The 4919-nt window shown below is 39.2% G+C and overlaps 1 long non-coding RNA gene across 1 annotated transcript; it reads right to left on the bottom strand.

The window, feature by feature from the left end:
- Window positions 1-2976: 2976 nt before the first annotated feature.
- Window positions 2977-4714, bottom strand: LOC138687945 (uncharacterized). Its single transcript, XR_011326993.1, has 2 exons — window positions 4111-4714; window positions 2977-3870 (listed from the first exon to the last, which is right to left on the bottom strand). It is a non-coding gene; the product is annotated as an uncharacterized lncRNA (long non-coding RNA).
- Between the last annotated feature and the right edge of the window lie 205 nt (window positions 4715-4919).

The following is a 4919-nucleotide window of genomic DNA, read 5'->3' as shown; positions in this document are numbered from 1 at the left end:
GGCTGAGAGGCCTGGCATAGCCTCTGCTCTGTAGTTGCACTGCTGTTAGGAATAACCCCAGTGAGAAAGGAATAGCTACCATGTAAAAGGAGAGAGGGATCACAACTTTTTAGCACAGAGAAGGCACAGACAGAAAACTAATCTGCATCTTCACAGTAAGAAATCAAAACAGAGGCTCCCAGACCTTCTTGAAAGCATACAGACTCCCTTCTTACAGACTCCAGCAAGCCAACCCAGCAGCACTTGCATTAGCATTTAGCCCCTCTTATTGTTTAAGCAGACAGTGTTCTCCTCACAAGAAAGAAAGATAGGCCCTAGACACTCAGCCCCCTCCTAGTGATACTTTATACTTGGTAAATGACTCTAGTCTTTTGCTCAGACATTATGTAAAAAACAACCAACCTCCAAAAAGCCTCCCAAAGCAACACTCACCCCTTCACAGCCACCTCCCAGCAGCAGTTCTTCAGTTCTCAGGAAGGAGCTCTACTGGCCTTTTATCTCCTTCCCTAATCACCACCTAATAATTACTTTACCTAAATAGCAGCTGTTTCCCCTCCACCCCCACAAATCACCTAAAAGAGCCAGCCCAAATTGCATCAGCAGGTTCATAAACAACTTAAATAAAATGGGAGAAGGTTGATTGCAGCTGTTTGCATTAATGCTACACTCTCCTCAATGCTGCTTTAGTAGTGCTTGTAGCCAGTCATGTAGTGTGGCAGAAGACATCTTTCTTAAAAAAACACTAATAAACCCAATATATTGCCCTAGGTCTTAATTGCAGATCTCCTCAGGAACAGAGTAAGAAATCACTTGTGTAAACTCAGTCTTGTTTGGAGCCAGCTACAATGAATCTCCATTGATTAGGAAGAATCCTGAAGTGTAGTGAGTTTTCCCCCTCTCCACTTTCTGTTTTACAGATCACTTCATCTGTTTACTCAGTCAGTCTTGGAAACAATGTGTTTATTGCCACTCTTAATCCTGCATTCCAATTAATGTCTTAAAGCATTGTTAACTCAAGTTTGTTATTTTATCTGTATGTACTTTGTGGACTTTTAAAGGCCTTAAGCATATTGCCCCAGATTTCTCTTTCTCCACATTTGACAGGTCCTGACTTTTTGGTCTCTTGAGAAATTGTTCTGGGGGCACTTCTTTAGGCAATGCTTTTCTGGGCACGCTTGGTAGAATGCAAAACCTTTCTCAGAGCTCAGCAGTGAGAAGCTGGTAGACATCATTCTGACCTCAGGGCCCCAGAGCACTCAGATGCAACCAGTTCTCAGTCCCTCACATGAGCAGCTCCACCTAAGGACCTTTGCGGTGGATCTGGTTTTGAAGGGCAATGATCAACATATGGTTGAGAACTGCATCTCTGGTTTCAAGTGAGTTTTTATCCTGTTCAGCACTGGGCTTGAGCCAGGAGCCTGTGGTTTGTTGCATTCTTGTTCTAAGCAATCTTTCTGTTAAACGGAAGGTGAGCTCAGAAAACCCCTTTTCTCTTCAGCATTTCATTCAGCATTTTGCACACCCACTGGGGTAAATAATAATTACACTGTATTATTTTGAATGGAACCTCACCAATCCAACAACATCCCAAATGATGGTCATGATATAGCTCTTCTGGCAATTGGTAGCTCAGCTAGAAGTTATTTCTGTCACTCATGATAATTATTCCTAAGAACTTGAAAAGCACACAATTATTGCCGTACCAAACCACTCACTGGCTTCCAGATTTTAAATTCCACTGCAGTTACATTATTTTGACATATGTCAAGAGACACATCCGAACAAAAAAAGCACATTTAAAGCTGAAAAGTACCTTTTAATTCTTCCTACCTGATTTCTGTATCTCTGAAGAAAACTAAAACTTTACCCTTGATCTCTAGCTGTATATTTTAGCAGTCACATTAAAACAATCAGTGGAATCTAGTTTCCTTTTCACTTTCTCAACTGCAGCTACCCATAGCCTTGAGTCAGAAGATAAATTAGGTCAAAAGTACAAAACTACTCATTATAAGATATTATGCCACTAATCAGCATCTATAATAATATGATGCTTATTCTTGCAAAGATTTTTGCAAAGAAATTAGCAAATAGATAACTTTAATATATGGGTGTATGATAAAATGTCCAATCAAAAATTGGGAAGAAGGAATGGTAAATAAATGAGTAATAACTAATATCTGCTTATTATAAGGCTTTGGTTTGGTTGCTTGGGGTTTTGGGGTTTGGGGTTTTTTTTCTTGCATTGCCTTCTGGAGGAGGACAGAATTATTGTCTCAGATTTTGCCTGCATAAACTGGATCCTAGAGAGACACCTGTGACTTATCTCTGCTCATCCATCAGGCAGAGTTGAAAATACGTAAAAGTCTGCTTCTAGAGAAAAATCTCTTCATCACCATGTGCAGTATTAGAACAGCTGTTTTCATTTACAACCAGCTAAACCTCAGGTTCAGTTGAATGGGCACATGTAATCCTGAATTTACTACAGTTTGTCTGCTTCCTTCCACTGATGCATCCTTAACATACCCATCTAACTGGGATAAATCATAACTCGGGTCTTGACTAGGGCTGAAAATAACTGAAATGTAGTGGCAAGCCCCCAGATTACTTTCCAGATGGACACCTGTGTATATGACTTGGGGGGGAGCACTTTCTAGCATTTTTTGCAGTCATTCACAAATCAAAATGTGTGAAGCAGATTTCAACATACCATACATTTAGGCTTACTGTAAAGGTGATATTTACCGTCTATATTGTCTAGCAAACAAGTACCTAAGAAAAGGAATGGGTCTCAACAATAGTGAAAGGTAAACAACTAGAAAACTCCTCTGACATTCAAAATCATCTTGTTGGGAATAAGGTATCAAAGGTGATAAAAGTTTTCTCCACACCAATGAAAATCAGTAACTAGTTAAACAATCCATTTAAATCAAGTACATGCCCAAATGACTCCAAAGAAATAAAAAGTACATTTACTGATTTCTGTGCAAATAAATTCCTTCAATGGTGCATTAACCAATCTGAATCCTAGAAATTATTTAAAACAAAAAGATACAAGTAGGCAATTTTCAAGGAAAAGTCACTAAAATAGCACAAAACATTGCAGCTTCTGTTCAGTACATAAGGAATTTATCCTAACAGCATTTCGGAATAATTTTTCAAACCCTTTTGAAATAGCTTTATTCATGTCTTAGGTTTTGATTTGCTTAAAATTAAAAATAACAATTTCTTTGTAAGAAGCCTGTATCCATTCTACCTGGAGTAAAACACAAAGAAGATGAAGGGTAATCCTTTAGGACCGAGAATGTTAAAGAACTTAGGTCCCTGTAGCCAACTAAAATTCAATATGAGTTAGATGCATAAGTTTCCTTGCAAAAATCGCAGCCTGGTTTTTGAGGCTTTGTAGTACCACCTAATCTCAGTGTTGACTTCACACAGTTAAAGAAAACACACCAAACCTGACTGACAATGTTATCTGTATATTAACCTACAAAGGCTCAGCACAGTCTGTTAAAGTTAAACATGCTGCAGACAATGCTCATGTTCTGCTCTATTACATTCCTCGACAGGTTATATATGGTTCTTTTACTTGCATCAAGACAGTCATCTGAAGGTGAATGCACCAGAGGAAACTATGAGTGTGCATAGGAGATTCAGACAGGGAAGCCAAATCCAGAATGAACTCAGGCACAGCATGCAGATCTGAACGATTTCATTAAGGACCTCTGGAGTTTCTCTGCTTTCCCCTGCTCATCAGGGATCTCTCTGGTGCCTGATGAAACTTTGAAAGTAGCAGCATCAATGAGGTGAAAAGAGAGAAGCCACCACAATTGTTCCACTGGACTCCAGAATCCCATTGCATCCTGCAGGCACCTGGAGAACAGGAGTGTGGAATCAGCGGGGAGCTGGTTACGAGCTGTTTCATCTCAGCCGCATGAATATCTCCTTAGCAGAATAAAACTGTAGTGTATATTCGCCAGCCTGCATACCCATACACCCCCCTTCCCACTGCTTATGCAGCAGATTTTTGTAGATTACTAACAGCCAAAAAATTCAGCATCAGATTCAGATGTTGACAACAAAACAGATCGTAAGAACGCCAAATCCACTGACCTTAGCTGAACCTGGTGCAAGGTGTTTGCTAAGCAATCTCTTGATTTTCATCTCAGCATTTTCAGTTGTGGAAAGGCAGCCTAAAATGAAGGATACAAACTACAGGTGGAAATAGCCTGGAAAATGATTGTAAGGGAAAGGTATTTTTTAATCTCTCTTTTTTCTTTTTTTTTTTTTTTTTCCTTTTTAACTTCAAAGGGCTTTCTGGATCTGCACATAATCAATGAATTCCTGGCTCTCTTGAGATATTCACCACTCAATCAACAAACATGCATCTGGAGCTTCATTTTAAAATTCAGAAATTTTCCTTGTGCTGAGATCCTCTCTGGTTTTTCTCTCATTTCTCTTTTGTATCAGTCTTTCTGTTTACTTTTCCTTACTACCTACAGAAACCAGAAAAACAGAAACCAAATGTATTGATTTTTACTTGGGCTATTGAAGGTGGGCTATTGAAGCCTCTGGCACTCTGAAGGAGAGAGTATTTACAGGAAAACTCTGTCCCCCAGAACGCTGCCTCTATAAAGGCATCAACAAGTAATCAAGTTCTCGCAACTCTTGAAACTTACTCTTCTTTGACTTTCAGTCTCAATAATTTATTTTCTGTTTGAGCTTCTGCCTGGAATGAAGCATTTATAACACTGATGGGCTAGGATGCTACACCGAACAAAGGAAAGTTATGGTTTGATGATTCAGTCTTCAAAATATTATATCTCAGGATAAATTTTCCCTTGCAAGACATACTTATACTTACAGAACAGCAAGGTAACCCTATGGAGATGAAATCCAGATAAATGGTATGTCAGCACAGA

This window comes from Haliaeetus albicilla, chromosome 11 (genome assembly GCF_947461875.1).
Source record: "Haliaeetus albicilla chromosome 11, bHalAlb1.1, whole genome shotgun sequence".
Lineage (NCBI taxonomy): Eukaryota > Metazoa > Chordata > Aves > Accipitriformes > Accipitridae > Haliaeetus > Haliaeetus albicilla.
The sequence above is the reverse complement of the archived record's forward strand: the minus strand, read 5'-3'. Positions and strand labels throughout refer to the sequence as shown.